The sequence below is a fragment of the Petaurus breviceps genome, unplaced genomic scaffold, assembly GCF_028583685.1.
Source record: "Petaurus breviceps papuanus isolate PSGF00001 unplaced genomic scaffold, PetGlider_PUasm1.0 90779, whole genome shotgun sequence".
Lineage (NCBI taxonomy): Eukaryota > Metazoa > Chordata > Mammalia > Diprotodontia > Petauridae > Petaurus > Petaurus breviceps.
The window spans coordinates 9,709,282-9,736,435 of record NW_027187344.1 but is presented as its reverse complement, the minus strand read 5'-3'; the positions used below and the strand labels follow the sequence as shown (position 1 = coordinate 9,736,435).

The 27,154-nt window shown below is 39.3% G+C and overlaps 1 long non-coding RNA gene across 2 annotated transcripts in view; it reads left to right on the top strand.

Annotated features, from left to right (window-relative positions):
- Positions 1-27,154, top strand: part of LOC138147133 (uncharacterized) — a 217,030-nt gene that overhangs the window by 57,975 nt on the left and 131,901 nt on the right. The window contains exons 2-3 of one of the 2 annotated variants that reach the window (XR_011164715.1): positions 12,213-12,329; positions 22,772-26,221. This is a non-coding gene — a long non-coding RNA (uncharacterized lncRNA). Of the gene's footprint in view, positions 1-12,212; positions 12,330-22,771; positions 26,222-27,154 lie in introns of those variants that run through there. The other variant, XR_011164714.1, reaches the window with a different exon arrangement.

Sequence of the window (27,154 nt, the reverse complement as noted above, 5' to 3'; positions counted from 1 at the left end):
TCTCTCTCTCTCTCTCTCTCTCTCTCTCTCTCTCTCTCTCTCTCTCTTTCTCTCTCTCTCCTTACAGCTACCTTGAGTTTAATTATCATCTCTATGCAGATGACTCACAGGGATATATATCCAACCCCAGTCCCTCTCTAGAACTCTGCAACCCTCACTATAGTAGTAGTGGACATTTCAAACTAAATGTCCTAGAGATCTTCTAAACTCAATACATCTAAAACAGAATCTTTTCCTTCTGAACCAATTCTCTATTAAACTTCCTTATTTCTGTGGAGGGCACCATCATCATTTCAGTTTCCCAATTTCATAACTTTATGAGCTCAGTGTTATTCTCAATTCCTCTCTCTCCCTCACCCTGCATACACAATAAGTTGACAAATATTGCCACCTCTCCCTTCATGATATCTCTCAGAGCTTATCCCTTCACCCAGGCATCCCCTTACTTCAGATCCTCACCACCATCTCACTGGACTATTACCATGGACTTCTAGTTGTTCTCTCTGAATCAAACCTTTCCACACTCTAATCTATCCTTCGCATAGCTGCCAAAGAGATTTTCCTAAAGTACAGATCTGATTATGTCATCCCCCTACTCAATAAAATTAGTATTGCTTTGGGGATAAAATATAAGTTTCTCTGTTTAGCTTTTAAGGACTTTTTACAACTTCACCCCAATCTAGTTTTCATTTTATGTTACTTTTCCACATTCTATGGTCCAGTCAAAGTGGACATTTATTTGTTTCTCACACATGCCACTCTCTACCTCTTGTCTCTGCCCCTTTGTGCTGGCCATCTCACATACCTAGAATTCATTCAATCTCTTCCTCTATTTAATTTCCCGTCACCTTCATTTCCTTGAAAAAGTATCACTTTCTCTATGTGATGCCTTTTCTAACTCCCTCAACTGCTAATGTTCTCCTTTCTTGGCTACCTTGTATTTTTAAAATTTATTTTCTTTACACTTATTCTATATTTACTTAATATATGGACTGTTTCTTTCTCAGTAGAATGAATGTAAGCTCCTTGAAGGCAGGAGTATTATTTCCTGTTTTGTCTTTATATCTCTAGTGCCTGGCACAGAGACAGAGTAGGTGCTTAATACATGCTTGCTGAATGATTGATTGATTATCCTCAGAGGCTCTTATTCTATGGGGGAAATAATATATATACAGATAAATAGATACAGCATTTATCCAAGTAAGTGGAAGATATTTCAGGGTAGGATAGGCAGTAGTGACTAGGAAAGGGGACCAGGAAAGGCTCTGTCTCAAAGGCAGTACTTACACTGAGATTCAAGTTGGAGATGAAGGAGAACATTTCATTCAAGGAAGACAAACTAGTGTAGAGGCAAGGCAAGGAGACAGGAGACTGAATGTTGTGTGTGAGTGAGAAATGATGAGTAGATAGCTTTGCCTGGACCATTGAGTGTGTGGAGAAGATCAATGGGTAATATTTCTGGAAAGATAGTCTGGGGCCTGATTGTGAAAGACTTTAAATATCAGTAGAGTCTGTATCTGATGCTAGAGGCAAAAGGAAGGCACTGGAGCTATTTGTAAAGAATGATATGATATATGAAAATTGGGCATTTATAAAATGGATAAATTAGAGGGTAATTATTTTCTTTTAAGAAATGACCCACTGTTGGATCCCTTGAACTAGGGAGATCACTTAATGCCTTGGACATATGATTCTATAGTTTAAAAAGAAGTATTTGATATGTAATTCTTTAGACACATCTATTACACCAGTGAAGTCCATTGGTAGTCAAATTCCTAGAGTTTTCCTGAATTTCAGGGCATCTGTCTCATGGCTTTGTGCTTTGGGGTAGCTTTCTTTGACATTTCACCAGGTATTAGAACTGAAGCAAAAAATGGCATTACTTTTAAATGCAGCGATAACTTCTTGGCAAATATATATTAAGTACCTACTATGTGGAAAGGCCTGGGCATAGAAAGATGAACAACAATATATAACGGAGCTTAAGGGAGCTTAAGTCATAATGTATGAGGTTAAGACATCTACTCAAATAAATGTGGTACAAGGAAACATGTGATAGGGGTACAGGGAGCCTAGATAAAGTACCCTCAGAAATTTGGGGGTGGAGAGATCACCTCTGAAGGTGTGGAGCTAACATCTGGAAAAGTTTAATGAATAGAGGTAGTGCTTGAACAGAGTTTTAAAGGAAAGAAGAATCCCTTCCCCAGTTCAGTTCAGTAGTGTGGCACAGTGGAAGGAGCCCTGGCTTTACAATCAAACCCCCTCAGTTCACATACCACTCTCATTTATTCCCTGTGTGACACCAGGCAAATCACTTAACTTCTCTGGGACCCCAGTTTCCTCTGTGAAATGAAGAAGTGGGACCTGATGACTTCAAAGGTTCTTTCTGGCTGAAATCTATGATCCTACTTGAAGTCTTTTGAATCCCCTTCTTATGGTGCTCCTGCCTTGAAATCACCATGAATTTGCTTTTGTGTATGGTTATATCTTTACGTGTTGTTTCCCTTGAAAGAAAGTAAGCTCCATGAGGGCAGGACCATTTCATTATTGCTTTTACTTCCTCAACACTTAGCACAGTACCTATCTCAGGTAAGTGCTTAATAAACCCTTGTTGATTTATTTAAAAACAGTTGGAGTGTAAATGGAGTATAATCCTAGTTTGGAGCATGGAGCTGGGAGAGGATAGGAAGAAACTAAAGAGAGGTTAATAGCCCGGGTTAGTTGGAAAGTTTGGTGTCAAAATTAGAATAATGTAAAAAAGAAAGGCAGCAAAAGTAGAGGTTGTGAAATAACAACAAGCATTTATTAAGCCCCTACTGTGCCAGGCAATGTACTGAGTGTTGAGAATACAAAGAAAGACAAAAACCAGTCCCTGCCCTCAAGGAACTTATATTCTAACAGGGGAGACAACATGCAAACAACCATGTACAGATAGGATACATACAAGATAAATTCATCTCAGAAGGGAGGTGCTAGCATTAAAGGGGACCAGGAAAGACTTCATGCCAGGCTAAGTTGCATGTATTTGATCCTCTAGTCAAGAGGAGATCATGAAAAGTTCTTTCTGGGGAGGTGGGGGGCAGTATATGCTTAGAACTGCATAGTGGTTTTGGGCAGGACCTGTGATTTCATTGGCTCAGAGAACATCTAGTGAGTAAACTCCCTTTACTCCTGTAGATGTGTGCCTTCTCTGAAACTTATAACCTTAGAAGATTGTCTGGAGGTACCAAGAAATAATGACTTGTTCTAGGTCACACAGTCAGTACACGTGAAAGGCTGGATTGAACCCAGTTCTTCCTGCCTCAGAGGTTGTTTGACTGATTGGATATGTTATACCAAATACCTCTCATTAGGAAGATTATTTTGTCAGCAGTGTGAAGAATGAATTGAAAAAGAAAAGGCAAAGAGAGTACCTAGAAGGCTAATAGAGTGAAAGGTAAGGAAGACTCAAACCAGAGTGAAGGCAAAGGGAAGGGAAGAAAGAGAGAGAGATAGAGAGACAGACAGACTGACAGAGAGACAGGAGGGGAGGGAGACGGAGACAGAGGGAGAGGGAGAGTTTCAAGGTATATACTTCCTCCTTTCTCCATGAAAAATTTCCCATGATGTACATTTTCCTGCTCTCTAGGGTCTTCTCAGAGCCCACTTATGTGACTGTCCTCTCCTACTTCACACTAGGTTTCCTTCTTGCACCGAGCATTGGGATAAAATAACAAGAATTCATAAACTTGACATACAATTTGACATGCTTGGGGCAGGGTATTCTGCTTGTGTGGGCTGGGTTTGTTCTCTGTCAACCTATAATATCAATATTCTTATGACGTGATGATTTTGGGCAGCAAATTGTTCTCTGTCTCTGGTTGGTAGGGTCAGGGAGTTAGAAAAGGAAATGATGAAAAGAGCCCTGGTTCTGGAGTCAAAAGATTTTTGCTTGAGACTTTTGTGGGCCAGTCACTCAACTCCCCTGAGCCTCTGTTTCCTCATCTGTAAAATGGGAATAATAATATTTGCAACAATTATCTCATAGACCTATTGTGAGAAAGATGCTTTGTAAAGTATCAGGAGTATAAACTTTTATCTTAATAATAGTGTGCTAATAAGGTTCCAGTATCATGGATTTGGCTGCTGGCTGGACCAGTTAGTTTTTGCTCTGGTCCTTTGATAGTTCCTCTGACTAAAGCCAGTCATCTCAAAAACTTGTATATTTGGTCACAAGTGGGAAATGGTTGACAAATCAGCACAAATCATCCCCACTATCAGCAAATAACTGTAAACATGTAGAAGACCTTTAACACTTCCCTTTGTAAAAGGCAGCTCATCATGGAATTAGTGAGAGCAGAGTTGAGACATAGGAAGCTCATGCTCAAAATCTGGCTCTGACACTTTCTCCTCGTGTGACCACGCTGCGCTGGGCTTCAGTTTTTTTCATCTGTAAAATGGTTATTAGAATGCTGTCACCATCTAGCTCACAGGGTTGTTGTAAAGAAAGCACCTTGCAAACCTTAAGTAAATGTACATTATTATATATGAATGACAGCACTTGGAAAAAATAAAATTGGTCTCCAAGGAACCAGTAACATAAGTTCTGGTTTTAGAGAGAACCTTTTCCCATCACAACAAAGACACCAAAACAACCCGTCAATTCAGAGAAAGAAAAAAATCACTCTAACATTGTGTTTTGGTGTTGTATAGACAGGATTTCCAATTACTGTATTAGTCAGATCTCTTTGAAATGGGAAAAGAACTCAAGCAAACACATATACTGAAAAACAGCACTGATTATAGACTGCATTCAAGTTTTATATGAACCATTTTTAGAGGGAAGGTGCCGCTTATATTTGGATCAATACAGTAATTTGGCTAAAATTCCACTTTTCAACAGGTTGTTGGCATCATGTTGAAGATTATGTAGATCAGTGCGTTGGTACTTCCCCCCAGAGTTTCCCATTCTTCTCTTTTTCTGCTCATCTCTTTTCCTCTTTCCTAATTCTCCCATTTTAGAATCATATAATCATAGACTGTAACAATAGCTTAAATTTGTATCCCACTTTAAGGTTTATGGAGCACTTGCTTCATAATACTGCAGTATATTATATTATTATATATTATCCCTATTTGGCAAAGGATTAAACTGAGGCTCAGAGAGATTAAGCAACTTTCTCATGGTTACACAGTTACTGCATTTTCTACAAGGTTCCCATTCTTGCTGTCCACCCTGCCCTTCCTCCCTCATCTTTTGAAGAGGCTTCTTTTCCTTATCACACTCTCTGAGGTTATGTACATCCTACCACACTTTGTAGAAACAGAGAAATACAGAGTTCAAACAATTTGGAGGCTCTCCCTTTCTCCAGTGCCCAGGTATTGACAACCCTTGCCCAGCCTTCAGAGGCGCAGCCCCGCTGGGGGACTACCACTGACTCTTTTTTTTTGGGGGGGGGGCATGTGGACTGTGGACGCTCGCCCTCCAGACTGACTAGAAATATATTATGAGGTGGCTGTGTCTTTTGGGAGTTAAACTTTAAAACTCCAACAAGCTATTGGATTGCTCCTCTTGCCTCCTTCCCTCGGAGGGGGAAGGAACAATGTTAGAAGCTAAGTTGCTTTCTTCTCCCGCTGTCCCTTGCCCATGGGTGTACACAAGCTTCAAACCCAGGTACAGACCCTCCCAAAGCATGTGCCATTGAAGATGCTTGGAAGTTCCTCTCTGCCTTCCGGCTGGGTCTGAAAATTTAAAGGGCTCTCAGATGCAGCTCTCATGCCTCTCTCTTCCACCCAGACCTTTCCCAGAGATTAGCGCATACCCAGGGCACCAATAAATAAAGAGAAGGGGAGGGGGTGTCTTCCAGCCACTTAGGGGGAAACATGGATTTTTTTTTTTCTGTCTTGCATGGGGAGCAGTGAAGGAATCCGGGGGCTAGGAAGTCAGTCTGCCGCTCTGTACTCTCCCTGCTCCAGCCTCGGGAAGATAAGAGCTCGTTGGAGTGCTAGGGGGAAAAGGCTGCTGCAGCAAACAGAACAAACAGAATTTTTTTTTGCATCTAGAGGGGGAAGCACAGAGCTAAAAATAAAACGAAAAGATCAGTATCTGTCAGCCTGACAGCTGATTGGCTGTTTGGAAATGCATATAATTACCAGGAACTAGCTGTAGGTAGGCATTTGCATGTAGAGCTCTCTGAGAGCTGCTGAGACAAGGTTATGTTTTAACCTTTAAGTTCTGAATCTGTTGGGAAACTTAGCATAGAACTGCAGGAAATTAGTCTAAATTAATAGATGGCTGTGATTATGCCTCATGTCCCCCTGTTCAGGCCGCTTGGATGCTGGCAAATAGGGTACTGGGATGGGAAGGAGGTGGCTAGCCGGAAGCCCTGGTTGGGTCCTCTTCCCACAATTCAGGAGCTGGGCCTGATTGGGTAATCTGGCAGCAGGATATGTGCCTTGTTGCCTTCTTCCTCACCCAGGGAATCTTTTGGTGTAGCTGTACATTCTTTCCTTGTCTTCCTTGGTGGAAGGCCTATCTAGTTCTGGAAGTTGTTTAGGTGCCTCTGAACCCGGTCCATTCCCTGCTGCCTTTGTTCACCTTTGGAGCGGGTGAGATTCTGCCAAAATCATTTCCAGGAGATAATAAGACATCCTAAGAGGGGAAACCCTGCTCATCCCCATCCATAGTCCTCCCGGAATTTTGCACAGGAACACTTTTGAGAGGTATCTTCTCTGTTTTGTTGTTAAACTATCCAGGATTTCTTCCTACCTTTCTCCACATGCATACACAGTGCACATTTCATAGGATCAATCTTAGAAGTTGGGTTTGAATCTTGGCTGTCCTTTACTATATGTTCTACCTTAAGCAAGTCACCTAACCTGTCTTGGCCTCAGTTTCTTTGTCTCTAAAACGAGGGGATTGTGCTGGATGCCCTTTAAGGCCCCCTCCAGCTCCAAATTGTGATCCTCTGAACACCTCCTTCTTGAATCACAGTCTTCTTGAGATTCTGTCCTACTTTCCATCCTGCACCTCCAGACATCCTCCTCATTGGTATTGCTTCACTGGAAGCTCCCTCCACAGATGAAATTACAGGTGCAGATAAAAATAAAACATGCAAGGCATGGCACTAGTGCTAGTCTCTGTGCTTACAAAGACAAAAATGGAACAGTTCCTACCCTCAAAGAGCTTACATTTTACATAGCTGGGAAGGATTGGAGTTAGGAATGAGTCACGGTCTTCTGACTTCAAACCCAAACATTCTTGCCATACTGCATCATTATGAGACCCAAAGCATTAGCTCATTCTATCCTAACAAGAACCCTGTGAAAATGGGTAATATGGGTATCACTATTTTAATTTTGTAGACGAGGAACCCAAGGCTCAGAGGGTCATAAATTGACTTTGCTGACCAGAGAAGTTCTGTTTTCCCATTCTGGGATCTTGAACTCTCATGGTTTGTTTGATGAAACTTTTACTGTTGCTTTGCTTGTTGTTTGTCCTTCGTTCTGGAAGAGGATCATGACATCAGGAAGGTGGTGCCATGACTAGCAAGTAAATTGGAGGGCTGTTCAAAGTCACCAGCCTCACGTTCTCCTCCAGAGCTTCTGGGCCCAGTGGCAAGATAATGATCAGGATGACTGGAGATGGCCCAGGATGCAGTGGGACACCATGACCTTTTAAGCTAAGGTCTTTCCTAGGTCTCAGTTTTTCTGAGGTAATACCCAATCAGTGATTAAGGCTAGGCAAGAATAAATGAGACAAGGAATGACCTCTTTTACCTAGTTAAAAAAAAATCAGTCTGGGAGGGGAAGACCCTCAGGGTTTCTGGCTAAAACAGAAACAATTGCTATTTACTTACTCTGAGTCATCAGAGCCCAAAGACCAGATGAGGCTTGGCCCTATTGTTGGCCAATCAATGAGTGAGAGCTAGAGTGGTAAAATAAGAAATCTAGGCTTAAAACCTCAAGATATCTTTCATTTCAGTGATCAAAATTTACATTTCTTTGGGCAGAGCACCCACAGGTAAAAGTGGGCAAATTAAAAAAAAAAGGCTCTTTCTTTGACCCTTTGTACCCATCTCCTCAGCTCTGCCCAGTTTAGGACTTCAAGGATCCAAGATTTCACTGATATGGGTAACAATAACAAAACCATATCTATACAGCTCTTTCAGATTTACAAAGTTTTTTTCCCTCACAACAACCCTTTGAGGTAGGTACTACAAATGTTACCATTCCCACTTTAAAGATGAGAGAAATGAACCGCAGCTGTAGCAAGTGACTCCTCAAGGAGTTCCACACCCAGGTGTGGAAAGGTCCAGTCCAGGGCAGATCTCAATCCCTCCTAGGCATTTTAGAAAACGGTCTTCATGGGTTACTGGAGCTGGGGAAAAAACAATGACATGGGATTCAGTGATAAGGAGATGGCTTCTGTAAGCATAGCCAAGCCCATGCTCAGACTGTTGACATAGAGTATAGTCTATAGACTATAGAAATCACCAGGCACATTACAAAGCCTTTACAGCTTGGTGGGTCTGTACCAGGTCATGCCCCACCAGAAGGGTGTTAAAAAAACCAGGGTCCTGTGTGTGCTACAACAGTGCAGTGAAGGAGGATCCTATTGGAGGCATCCATAAAACTGGAGAAAACTAAGAAGTGTGAGACAGTGTCCTGTTCTGTCTGTCTGTCTCTGTCTTTGTCTTTCCCTCTATCTCTCTGTTTCTGTCTGTCTTCTGTCTCTCACTCTCTGTGTCTCTGTCTCTCTGTCTGTATGTCTGTCTCTCTCAATAGGATATCCTAATTTTTAGCCCACTGCTCCTCTGATGCTTTGGGCAGCAGATATTTATCCTCTCATCTGACAGCTGGTTGCATAGGATAATAGATTTAGAACTGGAAAGAACCTTGCAAGTCATCTAGTCCAACCTCTTTACAGATGAAGAAACTGAGGCCCAGGGCAGTTAAGTAACTTGTCCAAAGTCACACAAGTGGCAAATCTGAATTTGAACCCAGGTCTTCTGAATCCAAAGCCAGTGCTCTTCCCACCATACCTCACTGCTCCTTCATGGCAGCTTACATAGACTTTTTTTTTTTGAGGTTTAGCTGGTCCAGGTAGCAATGTGAATGAATCACAGCATTCATCTGTGTTTAGCCTTGAATCATTTTGTTCTCCATGCATCAAGTGTTCATGTTCTTCTAGGCACCAAGGAGAGTAATTGCTGAACACCAAGACTCTGCCTTCTGAAGGCTGTTATTCTAGGTTAGTTTCTTTCCTTGGTATTTCTCTTTCCTGGCAATGGACTGGGGTAGACAGGGAAGGGTTCCTGAAAAGTGCTTTGTGTTAAGGGAGGGTGAGAATTTACATTCCATCAGATTGGAGATAGGGAGCAGACCTGTGACTTCACTGACTGAGAGAACTCCCAGGTGAGACTACTCCTTTGACCAATGCAAATCTGCACCTTCTCTGCAACTTAGAACCACCAGGACACTAAGAAGTTAAATGACTCAGCCAGGGTCAGACAGCCCCAGCCAGTATATGTCAGTGGTAGGACTTGAAACCATATCTTCTTGGATTTGAGGCTGCTTCTCTATCCACTAATCCAGACTGTCCATACCTACCCTTAAAGGAAGCTTATTGGCAGCAGAATTTGACTCCTCCACTGTGAATTCACTCTCTTTGGATAACTGACCCCCCCAACCCCCCTCCCCCACTCTGGGCCAGAATACAGAGAGGTTGCCTACAGACTTCCAACTCAAACTCTCTGCTTTGCTGAACTTCTGTTAATTAAGGCAAGAGGCATTCAGCAACATTTTTCAATCAGCAAGTATTTATTAAGTGCTTACTATGTCAGACCCTGTGCTAGAACCTGGACAAAATCAAAACAATCCCTGACCTCCTGGAGCTTACTTTCACTTGAGGGGAAACCACACAGGTGCACAAATATGAATTATATATGTATTGTATATTATAGATATGGTCATATCTATAACATATAGCAAACATTGGAGGATTATTGTCAACAGATATATACACACATATTAAATACAAAGTAATTTGGAAGGGTGATGGCATTAACACCTGGGAAAGGATTAGGAAAGACCTTGGATCAAGAGGTGGTACTTTGGCATATCCTGAGCAATCATGAAAGCCTGTAACTAGGGCAGGCTGACTAGAGTTATACCTCAGGGTGCCAACATTGAGGGTGCTGACAGTGCTTGTACTCCATCAACAGGGAGAAAGAACTGAGCTTAGTATGTAGTTAGTAAGAATAATTAATTAAAATAGCAAAACAGGAAGCTACCAATTAGCAGACTTCCATATTACCTTCTCACTCCAATCCCAAGGATTACATCCCAAGACAGTGACCCAGCCTGGCCTCACCCTTCTCTCTTCCCTAGAAGTGACCCAACTAGAAGCTGCCTCATAGGTATTTCAGGGGTATCATTCTCTCTCATGAGGAAATGTGGTGGGACCTTTCCTCTTGAAAGGCTTTGTATTCCAATGCTCAATATCTCTCCCTGAGGTCACTCTACATGCAGCTGAATTCATCTAAAAAAAAAAGATTTGAAGATAACTTTTTTTTTTTTGCTTTTTGGAGGGCAATTGGGGTTAAGTGACTTGTCCAAGGTCACACGGCTAGTTTTTGTGTTAAGTGTCTGAGGTCAGATTTGAACTCAAGTCTTCCTGACTCCAGGGCCAGTGCTCTATTCACTGAGCCACCTAGCCACCCCTTTGAAGATAACTTTTGGGCTGCCTAGCTCTAGTGGAAGAATTTATAGTTACAAACTGTGTGTAACAGAGTTTTGACGTTTTATAGTCAATCTTCTCCTGTTCTTTGTATATGGAAAGGATCATGTTTGTTGATGCTTGTCAAGAGTTTCAGAATTTAAAAAAATTTAAATTAAAATCCTGGGAAAAAGCTCCAAGAACTCATAATTAATACCATGGTTATGTGGGTTATCTGAACCATTAAGAATTTCTTTTTTTTGTCTCATACTTTAATGTAAGTAGTACAGGTTTTTGTCCCTTGTATTACAGGATTTTTTTTTCTGTTTTGGCTAGCATCTGTCTTCTAGAGTTGTTGCACACAAAAAGAAATATCCTCTAGTGTCTTTAGAAAAAGTTGGAAGGTTATCCCATCAATGTCAGAATCCCAGGGATATTTCATTGTGAGCCCTGGATATATTAGTGTTTACAGATGGAAATAAACTCTCCTTGAGGTTTCATTTGGAGGTTGCTTTCTCCTCCTTGTTGCCATTCTATTTTGTTCTGAGGCTCTTGGATGGATGTATACAGTTCTTGTCATGAGGAGGTAAGGAACAAGTCTTCAGGCACCATTAGGGTTGGCCTCTTCTCAATCCCAAAGGAACTTGGGAGATCTTTGCTGGAGAAAAACATTTACAACCAGAGGACTGGATTCTGCTAAGTTCCTATCCCCAGCCCCATCACCTTTTTGTATACCTAATTGCTTCTTGGCCATGAGGTAAGTGTTTTGAGGTAACAGGCTTAGAGATGCAATTCTTTCTTGGGTAGAAATTTAAAACATCCTGGAAAGACTACAAAATAAGTCTGTACATTCAGGGATGGTGGAAGAAGTTGTGGTTTGGGAGTCAGTAGGCCTAGATTCCAGTCCTGGGTGTGATAGGATTTCCCTGTGGGGGTTGGAGAAGTCATTTCCTCAACCCAGGATTCATTTTCCTATTCTTTAAAATGAAGGAGCTGGGCAAGATGCTCTTGGAGGCCCTTTTGAGCTCTGACATTCTATTGTACAATCAATTCCTCCCTTCCCAACAACAAAAAATTTTATGCTGAGATAAAGTGAAAAGTAGGTAGTGAAGTTCACATATGGTTGAAATGGGGAATCTTAAGTGTTGCTACAGGGGAGAGTAAACCCAACATATACACACACTAAAAGAACATTAGTAATCTGGTCTAAACTAATCATATTAAATTAATTTATGGAGAACGGGCACTCTTACAAGAGAAGCCCAACTGGGTGTGAACTACTAAGAAACTATTCCTCCTGAGTTTCAGTTACTGTTTTGATCATTCTTAGTGGGTTTTTTTTTCTGGGTTCTGGTACTTGGGGTTGTTTTCCCATTATTTCTCTAAAACACATGCAGAAATTTGTAATCAAAAAGAATCTTCAGAGTGACATAATGCTTGACACACAAGCATTATGAATCATATTCACCACCTCAAAAAAAAGCATAAAAAAGTCATTCTCCCTATTTCATAGGTGAGAAAACAAAGGACTAGAGAGTCAGAATAACTTGCTGGAACTGGAATCCTAGACCTGGAGAGAACCTCTAGAGATCGATCAACAGGCAAGACTAGCCCCAACGCTTCCACTCAGGTAAATGTCTAAACTATGGGGGCACAGGTGGTCATCTATTTTCTTCCTGAAGCACTCTAAGGAGGGAGATGCCACAACCTCTGTCCATCAGTCATCCTAATGTTTTATCTTTGTAGCAGAAGAAAGTCTTGTGACTAGTTAAGGTCTAGGATTTCATCTCTTTCCTTTCTCATCTTGTCTATAATTTTAACACATGAATGTCCTAGTCTCTTCTACCCGCCACCCCCCTGTCCTCCCAGCAGCAATAGATATATTAGAACTATGTTACAAGTATTGATCAATTTATCAGCCTCTGGGAACATCTGGAATTTGCTCTGGGTCAGGTCTTGCAGTGCTCTAAGATTCTTCCAGTGGGTTAGTAGTCAAACCGGATTGGCAAATAACTGGTTGAAGAAGTGTAGATTGAATTTCTAGTCTGGAGAAGGTCATTGGATTTATATTTGGAAAGGGTCTTAGCTCATCTAGTTCAACTCTTCTCATTTTGCAAATGAGGAAACTGAGGCTCTGAGAGGTTACGTGAATTGTCCACAATCCACAGACATTGTTAGTAAAACTGAATACAAACCTAGCTTTTCTGATTCTAACTCTAGTCCTGTTTTCCTTTTTTTTTTTTTTATCATGCTGCCAATGAATAATTTGACTATTATCTTTGGTATTCAGAGAACTTAGTACTGTGAAGTAAATTAACAAATAAACTCCATTACTCTCTGGTTTTCCTTCAAATACATCTCTTAAATTGGAAATACCAAAGCTAGTTTACCAGGGTGTGGTACATTCTATGGCTTTTTGGAGCCACAGATGAGGGTTGGATGAAGGTGGATACTGATGGTGGATGAGTAGCCCTGAAAAGGGCTCAGTAGCCCTCATACCAGAAGTACTAGTCCTCTCTGAACACCTCATACACCCCACCCATCTTGGTAGATGAGCTAAACCAGGTTAGCGGAAACCAACAGGTCTCAAATAGGTCTGTGAGTAAAAAGTCTGATGTCTGCTCCAAGCACACGAAGACTTTCCTTGGTGGAATGCGTGGATGAAAACGATTTGTTCCAATGGCCACAAAGGCAGCTGAAGCAGGCCCTGTGGAATGCTTAGAGCTTGGTCAGACATTGAAGAAACCAAGATCATCCAATGTATCCTGGACTATCACCAGTCATCTTGATTTTGGTCCTGTCACTGAACTTTTATGACTTAGGAAGAAAAACAGAGGCTGACAACTTGAACAACTTTGCCTCACTTAAATCCAATTCATGTGCAAGTCAATATATCACCCATGATGTCATTGGTTCTCTTCAAAATGAAGGACAAGCAATAACCAAAGCTGGTTGGTATTTGGGATAGCCTAAAGCCAAGTTCTGACTTTCCCCTCCTTTCCTTGGTCTTCAGGAAGACCCACTGGAGAGTGTGAGACTTAGAAGTGGGTATTCTTCCATATTACATGTAATTCTTCCCCTCAAAAATTGATAGTAAGACATTTGGAATGTCACGAGTCAGGTATAGAGCCCTCTCCTCCATTCCTCTTCTCTAGCCCAAGTCTTCCAGGTTCTGCAAGACCAGTCTTCCTCAATGAAATGTTAGCTTATAAAGCCCAGCACACAATAATCTTTCCCTTGCTGTGAATTCTATGAAGCTTACATTGCTTCTGTGACCTGTCTTGCTTATAGTATAAAATACAAACACCTACACCTGGCACTTAGCCTCTGGCCTCCCTTTATAGACTTTCCCCACCATACTACTTCCATTCACACATTCTACAATTTAGCCAAACTGTACTCTCCTCGCTGTTTTCCATTCCCATCTTGGTGACCCCCTATGCCTAGCATGTACTCCTTCCTTATTTCTGCTTATTGAAAGCCTTCTTTTCTCAGGTCAACTTCCATTTTTTACATGGAACCCTCCCTGAGTCCCCTTTTTGAATCATAGGATATTATAACTCAGAGCCTTAGAGATTATGTTGCTTAATCACCTCATTTTTTGGATGTGAAAACTAGGTTCAGCAAGGGGAAACATACTTTCTATCATTTTTAAGCAAGGTGGAGTAGCTCTAGGAATATATTAAGATGTATAGAAAATGACACAAATATAAACTGATGGATGGGACATGCCCAAAGGTGAGGCAAATTTGATTCAGGATTTACTTTAAAAAAAGTTTAATTAATTGTCAAGATAATATCAAATCCTTATTGAGTTAAAAACAATTAGGTTAATTAATTTATTTTAGGTTAATTTATAAGGCATCTATATTTTGTGAAAAGACTGATAAATATAATAAAATTAATAAAATACCTACTGAGTTTGGGAAATAAATTTTGATGAAAGTGTTTAGAAGCTTAATAAAAACATATGTTTTATTGTATTTTTTACAGCCTTAATTCAAACTTTTCTTTGCAGTCAGGCAGATCCTCTCTGTCAATGTGCAGAGAGGCTTATTTCTTGGAGAATGGACTGGTTTCTGCTGAGGAGCTCAAATATATGGACTACCATATTTGAATTGGCATGATTTTAGTTTTTTCTTTGCCACCTTCTTCAGAGATCCCTCCCCACTGCCTGAATGATGCTTGAGATTTGTGATTCTCTCATCCTTGGACAGTTGGAATTGATCCCTCTCCTGCTTCCCTGATTCCTTCTGGTCCTTTCCCCTACCATGTTAACTGGTGGAAAGAATGTGAGAATAATAACCGTTATTCATCACTCTGATTCTTTAATGGATTCAGCCTTCCTTGCTTTCTCTGTGATGTGTGGCTCCCTTCTTATTTCCTTAATCTGCACCTACTTGCTTCCTTCAAGTCAAGTAAACCATCCACTTCTTTTTGTTTGTTTGTTTCTTTTTTTGGGAGTGGTGGTGGTGGTGGTACTCTTACCTCCATGGCTTCTTCCAGAAATAGTGTGCTATAGTGGAAAAAAGGTTGGATTTGTAGTCAAGACTTCGATTTGAATTGTAGTTTTGACACTTCATATTTACCATGTGGCCACAAACAGGCTTATTCTCCCTCTCTCGATCTCATTTTTCTCAGCTGTAAAATGAGGGGAATTAACTTGATGATCTCTATGGTCCTTCCCAGCTTTATATCCTATGACTGCTTGTTATGACTCTAAGCAATATTTCAACTTTCAGTTTCCCATTTAATAAACCACCTGCCATGTTCTACCTTACTTAAAATGTTCCTCAAAGACTTATCTCATTCAGGAAGTTGGATGTGACTTAAATGGGGGTGATAGCTTTGTAAGGGGTGAAACTATATACAGATAGCTTTGTAATGTAACACTCAGACCCTCTCTGTAGTTCTTGTCAGATAAATATCAATCAACAAGCATTTATGAAGGCCTACTATGTGTCAGGTACTGTGCTTATGAATCATTTAGTCCAACATTCACATTTAACAGATGGAAAGACTATGACCACCAAAATCACACACTGATTTGATGTCAGAAGCAGGACTAAAACCCTGATATTCTGACTTCCAATCCAGTTCTTGTTCCACTATATCACTCTGAAGGGGATTTTGGAGGGATTAGGAATTTCTCCCAAACTTGACTTGAAACTAGAAAAGTACTTTGGTGGTATCAGTTAGAAAAAAAAAAAACTTCAAGCAAGTACACAAGGGGATGAAATATCCCTAAATATATAGCATGTAAAAGAAGGATCTGGGGAAGCACTCAAGGTTACATGAAGAGGACCTCAAGGGGCAAGTATAGGTGACAAACTAGATGGGAGCTTGTAATATCATGTAGTAGCTCAATTAAATTCCATAAGCACTTCTTGAGAGCCTGCTATGTGTTAGGTACTAGGAACACAATGAAAGCAGTCCCTTCCCTCAAAAATATTTCATTCTACGTTAAGGAGACAACTTGTACCTAGATAAGAACATACAAACTATGTTTCACTTATATATGTAATAAATTAATTTTGACAGAAGGGTGTATATGGGGAGACTCTAGCAACTGGAGGAATCAGGAAAAGGTTCCTGTAGGAGGTGGTCCCTAAGCTGTCCTTGGAAGGAAGCCAGGGGTTCTAGAAGGCAGAGGATGAGGAAGCAGCCCATTCTGGCATGGGGAATGACCGGTGCAAAGGTACAGAATCTAGAGATGGAACATTCATGAACATGAAAGAGCAAGTGGCCCAATATAGCTGGATTGTAGAGTGCATGAGAGGGAATAATTTGAGATCCAGCTGGAAAGATGCCATGAAACTTGACCATAAAGGGTTCTAAATGCCAAAGGAGATGTTTGTATTTGAAAGGGAGTCAATGAAGCTTCTGAAGCAGCAGAGTGATGTGGACAGATCTGTGCTTCAGGAATATCACTTTGGCAGCTGAATGGAAGATGATTTGGAGAGGGGAAGAAACTGGAAGCAGGAAAGCCAATTAGGAATCTACTGCAACAGTCTAGGTGAGAAGCAATGGAGGGTCTAAACTAGGGTTGTGGCCATGTGAATAGGGAAGGGGATGGAAGTGAGAGATGGGGAGACAGAATTGACAAGATCTGGTACTGATTGGGTGTGTGTTTGTGTGGTTTGAGGGAGAATGAAGAGTCAGGGATGATTGGTAGGGTTAGGTCATCCTTAACAGACTTAGGGATGTCCAGAAAAAGTGTTTTTTTAGGGGAAGATATTAAGTTCTCTTTTGAACATGCTGACTTTAAGTTGCATTTGGGACATAAAGGTGGAAATACCCAATAGGATGTTGGTAATATACTTGGTAGGTTAATGAGATTTCTTTCCATCTGAACTCCCATGCCCACATACTTAGTCCTTGCCCTGTCCCAGAGGAAAGAGCGGATGCTTTTCTTCCCCATTATTTGAAGTCCTTCATAACCCAGCCCACCTTTCCAGTTTAATTACTTATTACTCTCCGTAAACTTTATACTCTAGCTAAACTGGTCTTCTTGCCTCATACACAACACTTCATGTCCCATCTTTGTGCCTTTCACGGGTAGGCAATAAATATTCATTGAGAGCTTAATATGTGCCAGACACTGTGCTAAGAGCTGGAGATACAAATACAAACCAAAAGAAAGATAATCTCTACCCGCAGTGAGCTTACATTCTAAAGGAGGAAGACAGCAGACAAAAGCAAGTTTAAAGATGGTGGTGGGGAGGGAAGAAGCACTTGTGGAGTCATTGTGGCAAACTCTGGAACACAGACAGAAGAGAAATGAAGCATGGTTGGCCTGGGTCTTTCTCAAAATGAAAGACAATTTTCTTCTTCCTACTAATGGAATAAATAGGCTGGCATGGTGGAAGGATGTTCTGGGGTGAGAAGCTTGTTGAGTCATGGTGGTGAAGTTCAGAAGAATCAGAAACAGAAGGAGATGAAGTATGGTTGGCCTGGGCCCATCCTCAAGATGGAAATCATAGAAAGAACTCATCTTTGTGCTGGTTGTTCCGTATGCCTGGAATGCATTCTTTCTTCTCCTCTAACTTATAGAATCCCTGGTCTCTCTCTTTTTTTTTTAAAGCAATCGGGGTTAAGTAACTTGCTCAAGGTTACAAGGCCAGGTGTTTCTGGGTGGGTGCTAAGTGTCTGAGCCCGGGATTCGATCTCCAGGTCGTTCTGACACTGGAGCCGGTGCTCTTACTCCCTGTGCTACCTGGCCACCCCTTCCCTGGTCTCTTTCAAAGCTCAGTTTAAGCCCTAACATTTCCATGAGGTCTTTCCTGATTCTACCCCCCCCCCCCCCACCAGTTGCTAGTGCCTTCTCCCCCATCCCCAATTAGCTTGTTTTTACTTTTGTATATGTTTTATTGATATGTATATATTGTTTCACCATATTATATATATGTGTGTGTATTTGTTGCTCTCTCTTGAGGGCAAAGACTTGTTAACATTGTGGGGTGGTGGTAGTGTGTGCATGTCTTTTTATCTTTAGCACTTAGGACAGTGCCTGGAACAGAGTAGATACTTTAAACAACAAGTATTTTTTCAATGAACAAAAATCTATTTTCTATCCCTCACACATTCCCCCTTAGCACTGAAAAATAAAACAATCCAAATCCTTGTAATAAATATGCATACTCAAGCGAAACTAATTTATGCATTAGCTATGTCCCCAAAATGTCTCAATCTTCACCCTGTCAGGAGGTGGGTAGCATGCTTCATCATGGGTCTTCGCAGAGTAGATGTTTAATAAATGCTTGTTGATTGATTGATTAATTCGTTGACTATGAAGGACTAAGAATACTGACATAGATTTGGGAAGCTCAGGCACCAAGTAGAGATAGAGTAGCCTGAAGAAAAGCAACTAAGATAACTCAGGAGTTAGAGGAGCTAGGTCAGGAGGAAAATTGGAAAGAAGTCAGTGAGCCTTACTTTTTCTTTTTCCTGCTCCCTTTATTCTGCATCAAGTGGAGGCAGCATGGTGTCATTAAAAAAAAAGTATTACCTTTGAAATTATAAGACCTGGATTCAGTTCTTCTAGTTACTATCTATGTAACCTTGGACAAGTCATTTCATCTGCCTTGGTCTCAGTTTCCTTATCTAGAAAGTGAAGGGATCAATAAGGTAATTGCTTCTATGTTTAGATTCTGTGGAAAAATTACATCTGTGGGACTGTATCTGATATTTTACTTTGATGAAACTGACTTCATCAGTGTGTAATTCTCTTCACCATTACAGTTCCTCACTCAACCACTATTTCTCATTTAGGACTGCATGTCTGACCCCTTTTTTTCTGATCCTGTATGCCTGGGGTGATGTCTTTTATCTACAAGTCATCATTGGCAATATATTGTAACCTGATGATACCATACATGTTTGCATTGATCTTTGAATCCCTTGAAATCCAGTTTTTCTAAGATTATGAAATTTAAAAATATTTTTTCAAAATTTAATTGACTTTTTAAATGAATAAAAATCTATTTTTTCTCCCTCTCATGAGTCCCCCTTCCATTAAAAAGAGAAAAACAAAACCCCTGTAACAAATGTGTAGTCAAGCAAAACAAATTTATCCATTGGCCATGTAAAAAATTATATCTATCTCTATGTATCTCTCTCTATAAATCAATCAATCAATTTATCTATCAAATCTATCACTTCTTTTTTAGGGTATGGGTAGCATGAATCATTGGTTTTCTGGAATTGTGGTTGATCATTGCCTTGATCAGAATTCTGAAGTCTTTTGAAATTGTTTTTCTTTACCATGTCATTGTTGTTGTATAAATTGTTCCACTGGTTCTGCTCACTTCTCCATCACTTCATACAAGTTTTCCCAGGTGTTTTGGAAACTGTTCCTTTTACTAATTCTTATGACACAATAGTATTCCATTGCATCCATATAACCATAGTTTACTTAGCCATTTTCCAAATGATGGACATCCCTTTAGTTTCAAGTTCTCTACCACTACAAAAAGAGCTGCTATAAATATTTTTGTACATGTGCTTCCTTTTCTTCATTCTTTGATCTCTTTGGGGTATAGGCCTCATATTGGGTATGGCTGGGACAAAATGCATGCACAGTTTAGTAACTTCTTGGACCTAGTTTCAAACTGCTTTCCCAGAATGGCCAAAGAGATTCACAGCTCTACCAAAAACATGCTAGCTTCCTGTTTTCCCACAGCCCCTCTAACATTTGTCATTTTCCATTTTTGTAAGCTTTGTCAATCTGTTGGGTATGATACAGAGTCTCAGAGTTGCTTCAGTTCATATTTCTCTAATTATTAATGATTTGGAACATTTGTTTTTTGTATGACTATTGATAGATTGGTTCTCCTCCTTTGAAAACTGACTGTATCCTTTGACCATTTACCATTTGGGAAATAGCTCTTGTTCTTATAAATTTGAATCAAATTCCTTATCTGTCTTAGAAATGAGATCTTTAATAGAGAAGTTTGCTATAATGATTTTCCCCCAGTTACTTGCTTCCTTTCTAATTTTAGCTGAACTGGTTTTGTGCAAAAACTTTAAATATATAATCAAAATAAGATCATGATATCCTCAAGACTTATTAGCATGTAATTACTGGGAAAATATTAGTGTTAAAAAGATGGGTTTTTGCTACAGCAATTACCTTAGGAAGATTGACAATGCTGCATCATTTTTCTAATGCTACCTTTTTTGCTTTCTTCTTCCTATTAGTGTCTCAGCCCCAATCACTGTCCATCCATAGTGCCTGTCCAGGATATATGTACTAACAAACTGATGCTATATTGGCTGCTTGTCAATATGTATTTTTCTAGTTTGGGCAATAAATGTTTTTGGTCCACTTTGTTTTTTGAGTGTAGATGGTTAGGCTGATTTCTTTTGGGTGACCATGTATTGATGAGGTCTCATAGAATTCTGAGGTTTATTGTAATAAGCACAATGTCACCTTTATCTTAACAAAGAATCCCCTTCCTACTTGGACTTTTTTTAGAATATCCTCCAGGACTGGTGAATATATTTGGCAAGCATGTATCTCCTTAGCCCATGCCTTTCTTCATCATAGATTCATAGACTTAAGAGTTCAAATAGACCTTATACATCATATAGTCAAATACTTTCATTTTACAGAGGAAGAAAGGGAAGTAGAGAAGAGAGAAATGTCTTGGTCAAGGTCACATGAATAGCAAATGATAGAGCGAGGATTAGTGCTCAGGCCCTTTAGGTGTGTTACTCTGGTTTTTTCCACTCATTAATCTGTGTAGTAATTGATGAATTTTGCTGGTTAATGAAGCAGGGGAGTTGTGAAGGCACTCAGTTTCATTTGAGTCAAACAGGACATGAGACCTTTTGAAAGAGGAAGGGATATCATAGCTGGTTTGAAACTGTCCAATTTAAATATACTTATACATAGTTAAGAGGATACTAATAAGATTGTTGAATAAAGTTGTCTCTATAATCATATCTGTAACAGAATATTTTGTAGTTTTAACATATGTGTGAGAAGCATCTTATCAGGTACATTTTGTTCTACTGAGCCAAATGTTTAAAATTCTATTTATTTCTTTATTTTGGGGGTAATTGACAAACAATAGATAAAGTGAGACTTTGTATTCTCTACATTCTCAGTCAGTTGTAGGATTGAAAAATGTGATCTGCTGCAGAAAATCATCTGCAAAAGGTTGTTTTTCTTCTGATGTTTCTATTAATGGCTTCTTTGATGTATCTATAGATTCATTTAATTAAAATTATTTAGAAATGAGAAAGGAAACATTTGAGCCAATAGATACTGATGTCCTTTCATTCGCTTAAAAAAATAATAGTATCTTCTGTTGGAATCTTCCTTTCTTTAAGATATTTTCAAAACTGATCCTTGAGTGCCTCTAAAATTGTGTCACTTCTAGCATGAATGTTTTTAGTATTCAGGTTCACCGGCTTTTCTTGACTTGATTTTCTTAAGTACTATTTTAACTGCCTCATGTAGTATATCAGGTATTGAGATTGCAGAGTCCAAATGATGTAGTTACATTTTTGTAGGTGACAAGAATAGATGGAATACAAATGCCAGTTGAACTGTTCCAGTTCATATCTATTTGTTGTCCCCTTGTTAGTTTCATCTACAAATGCTTTTAGGAAGAACAGGGTGCAAATAGTATTGTTTAATACATTATCAGATGCAGCTATTGTATTATATGTTTTTATTTGATTGTTTTTCTTTATCAAAAGCAAGTGTTCAGTTAAGGAAGGATATTTTTTCCTCTAGAAATGACCTTGATGTGAAGAAAAAACACAACTATAAAACACCTTCTCAGCAACATGTAGTCATGTATTCTTAGAGAGTTACCAAGAACAGTGATTCTCAAATTTTTTGGCCTCATTATCCCTTTGTACTCTTAAAAATTATTGAGGATAGCACAACAAACTTTTATATGTGAGATATGTATACACACCTATCCCACTTTAAAAATATATACATACATACATATAGCTGCATCCAAGTATAAATATATGTTAGGCAGCTAGGTGGTGAAATGGATAGAGTGCCAGGCATGAAGTTAGGAAGACTCATCTTCCTGAGTTCTAGTCCAGCCTCAAATGCTTACTAGCTGTGTGACCCTGGGCAAGTTATTTAACCATGTTTGCCTCAGTTTCCTCATCTGTAAAATAAGCTAGAGAAAGAAATGGCAAATCATTTCAGTCTCTTTGCCAAGAAAACTCTAAATGGAGTCATGAAGAGTCAGACATGATTGAAACAACAACAATGATGTATGTGTGTGTGTATGTATATATATATATGTGTATATATGTATAGTATTAGAAATTGAAATGACTTAGTTATTATTATGAAAATAGTTTTGACTTTGGACCCTTGGGGTCCCTGGTCAACACTTAAAACCAGGATTCTAGAATGATGAGAAGTCAAGTGACTTGCTCAGGGTCATGTGGTCAGCATGTGTCTTAGGCAGATACTTAACTTAGGTTTTCCTGGTTTCCAGGAGAGCTCTCTACCTACTATTTGATATTGCTTCTCTAATTATTAATTATATAAATGGATGGTATTTGAAATTATTTTTATGTTTGGTATAACAGCTTAAAGGTTCAAAGGAAAACCAATGACTATTTCCTGAATAGAAGATAAAGCTGAAAATTAACTGAAAAAGAAAAAAAAACCAAACAAGTCAACATGTCCTTAAAAAGCATAATTGCCCAAATGGAAAATGATGTGTAAAAGCTCACAGAAGAAAAGAATTCCTTAAACATGAGAATTGAGCAAATGGAAGCTGATGACTTTATGAGACATCAAGAAACAATCAAACAAAACAAAAAGAATGAAAAAAATAGAAGACAATGTGAACTGTCTCATTGGAAAAAATAACAAACCTGTAAAATAGATCCAGGAGAGATATTTAAAAATTATTGGACTACCTGAAAGCCATGATCAAAAAAGAGATTAGACATCATCTTTCAAGAAATTACCAAAGAAAATTGCCCTGATATTCTAGAACCAGAATGTAAAATAAAAATTGAAAGAATCTACCAATCACTTCCTGAAAAAGAACCCAAAATGAAAACCTTCAGAAATATTATAGCTAAATTCCAGAGCTTCCAGGTCAAGGAGAGAATGTTGCAAGCAGCCGGAAAGAAACAATTCAAGTTATCATGGAGCCACAGTCAGGATAATACAAGATTTAGCAGCTTCTACACTAAAGCATCAGAGGGCTTGGAATATGATATTCTGGAGGGCAATGCAAAGATCTGAATGAATAAGAAGCAATAATAATAACAAGGATAAAATGATATGGCATAAAATTGAGACAGCACAATCCTGAACTATTTAAAAGAAATAATTGGCAAAGACTCAAGAGAAGCATAAAAAGGCAAACAGGAAAAGGAAATCATAAGAGATTTAATAAGGTTAAATTGTTTACACGGGAAGATGATACTTGTAATTCGCAAAAACTTTCTTATTATTAGGGTGCTTAGAAGGAGTATATATAGACAGAGGGCACAGGTGTGAGTTGAATATGAAGGGATGATATCTATAAAAATAAAATGAGTGAGAAGGAGAAATGCACTGGGAGAAAGGAAAAGAGAGAGGAAGAATGGAGGGTAAATCATCTCACATAAAAGAGGCAAGAAAAAGCTTTTACAGTGGAGGGGAAGAGATGTAAGGGAGGGGAGTGAGTGAACAATACTTTCATCAGTATTGGCTCAAAGAGGGAATAAGTCAATTAGGTATGGAAATCTATGTTACTCTACAGGAAAGTAGGACAGGAAGGGGGTAAGAGAAGGGGTGGGGGGTGACTAGGTGGCACAGTGAATAGAGTACCAGCCCTGGAATCAGGAGGACCTGAGTTCAAATCCAGCCTCAGACACTTAACATTTACTAGCCATGTGTCACTTAACTTCAATTGCCCTACCCTCTTTCCTCCAAAAAGAAAAAAAAAAAAAAAAAAGACAGAAGGGGGGTGGGGAATGATAGAAGTGAGGGCAGATTGGGGGAGGTGGTAACCAGAAGCGAAACACTTTTGGGGAAGGACAGGGTGAAAGGAGAGAGAGAATAGAATAAATGGGGGGAATAGGGTGGAGGGAAATGCATTTAATAATCATAAACATAAAAAAAATTTGAAGTAAATTTCTCTGGTAAAGGCCTTATTTCTCAATATAGAAAACTGAGTCAAATTTATAAAAATAAGAGCTATTTCCTAATTGATAATGATAAAAAATAAATAGTTTTCAGATGAAGTAATCAAAGTTATATATAACCATATAAAATGCTCTAAATCACTATTGATTGGAGAAATGCAAATTAAAATAATTCTGAGGAGTTATCTCATACCTTATTAGATTGGCTAATAGGACATAAAAGGAAAATGACAAATGGTGGAGGGGATGTGGGGAAAATGAGACATTAATGCACTGTTGTTGGAGTTGTGAACTGATCCAACCATTTTGTAGAACAATTTGAAACTATGCCCTTTGACCCAGTGTGATAGTAATGGCAATTAAAGATTCCCCTGTATTGGCTTGGTTTTCAAACTGATTGTGTTGAAACCCAGAGCTTGTTGATCCCACCTGTGGGATGGACTTGTTGATGTAAAAAGAGAGTCCTGAGCTGGGAGGAGCTGGTGGTAGATTTGGAGAGACTGGAGAGAGGCAGAGGAACTTTTTGGAAGCAGCACCTCGTGGAGGCAGAGAGAGACTAAGAGAATTGCTGGTGGCCACTTTGAATTACCCTGGACTTTTGAGACCTGCCTCCTGAGCTGCCAAGGACTGAGGAGACATGGCTGTTTTGCTGGTACTTTGTCTGTCTGTTTTGATGTTGTTTTGCCAGATTTGTCCACTGGTGAAAGACAGTCCTTTTGTTGAAGAAGTCCTGGAACCTGGCTGTTGGCTAAGAAGCCCTGAGACTGTCCTGCAGACAGAGAGTGAATACTGTCCACTGGTGAAGGACAGTGCTGTTGTTGCAGGGGTCTGAAGACTGTCCTGCAGACAGAGTGAATACTGTCCACTGGTGAAGGACAGTGCTGTTGTTGCAGGGGTCTGGGAACCTTCCTGTTGGTTCAGAAGCCCTGAAGAAGGATTTTCTTGTTGTATGTTTACAGAAATCCTGGGAGAGGGTTTTGCTAATGTTTTCAGGGGTTCTAGGACTGTTCTACAGACAGAGGATGAATTAATGAAGGGACTGGCAATGTATCTTGTGGCCTTGCTAAGCCTTGTCTCCCCAGGAACTAAGATTGCTGAGAACTTGCCTCTTGTCAAGATGAAGAAAAGACCTCCATTTGGGTATTAAGTGCTGTGCTTAAACTTGATGTAACTCTGGGGTAGATTCAATTGTGATCCAGGGGTGGGGAACTTTTGACCTTTTTGTGTTTTGTGGTGGACTAAATGAAGGTATAGCCTAGGGGTGGAGTAGTATTTAGAACAGGGACTTTGTAATTGATTGAATGATTGGAAGGTCCTGGGGTGGGGTAGTACTTGGAGATTATTTAATCACACTTAGTAAATGCTGTATTTTGAATGATGTCATGTTTTGATCTTCTCTGTTCTTGGTTTGTCACTGAATAAAATGGAGAGCACCTATGCTGGTATTTTGAACCTTGGGAAGTTGCCTTTCCTTGGCATTACATTACACCCAGTGATACCACTACTAGGTCTGTATCCAAAAAGAGATCAAAAACAAAAAAGGAAAAGGGACTATATATACAAAAATATTTATAGCAGCACTTTTTTGGTGACAAAGAATTAGAAATTGAGGGAATTCCCTTCACTTGGGGAATGGTTGAACAAATTGTGGTATGTGATTGTGTTGGAAAACTGTTGTGCTATAAGAAATGATGAGCAGGATGCTCCCAGAAAAAACCTGGAAAGACTTACATGATTTGGTGCAAAGTGAAATGCACTGTGTACAAAGTAGCAGCAATATTGTAAGATGATCAGCTTTGAATGACTTAGCTATTCTCAGCAATACGGTGATTCAAGACAACTCTGCAGGACTTAGGATGAAAAATGCTATTTATCCCCAGAGAAAGAATTGAATAAAGATTGAAGCATATTTTAAAACTTTTAAAATTTTTCTTGAGTTTTTTTTTTTTGGTCTATGTTTTCTTTCACAACATGACTAATATGGAAATATATTTTGCATGACTACACATGTATAACCTACATGGAATTGCTTGCCTTCCCAATTAGGGTAGTGGGGAGGGAGGAAGGGAAAAAATTTGGAACTCAAAGTTTTAAAAATGAATATTAAAATTGTTTTTACATGTAATTGGGGAAAAATAAAATACTAAAGAATTCCTTGTTTTAGGAAGCAAAAAAAAAAAAAAGAGGTGGGTGGCTTGATTCACCTTCTTTCTTCCTGACTTGTGTTTTAGCATTCCATTAATCAAAATTATAAAGTCTTTGGAAGTTACCTCCATAATGTTGTTGCCATTGTGAAAACTATTTTCCTAGCTTTGTTTATTTAATTACAATAGTTCATAAAGCTCTTCCTAGTTTCCTCTACATTTGTGCATTTCATTTCTTGTGTAACAATAATATTTCATTATGCTCATATACTATAATTTGTTTCAAATTGAGTGGGGACCATCTTAGTTTCCAGATGGGGTCTACTATAATAACTTAATAAAAACTCATTTTTGTCAATAATAATAATGAAAATAATAACCATTGTTATTATTAGTATTCTCTTTTAATCACTGATGTGTTGGTAAATGTTTAACAACTGGCTCTATGGGAAAAAGCTCACAGAGCATACTTTTTTTTTTGGAGGGGGAAAGGTAGAGCAATTGGGGTTAAGTGATTTGCCCAAGGTCACATGGTTAGTTTTATGTTAAGTGTCTGAGGCCACATTTGAACTCAGGTCCTCCTGACTCCAGGGCTGGTGCTCTACTCACTACACCACCTAGCCGCCCCAACACAGAACATACTTTTGAGTTTAATCTGTATAATTAACATATTCTTCATTAT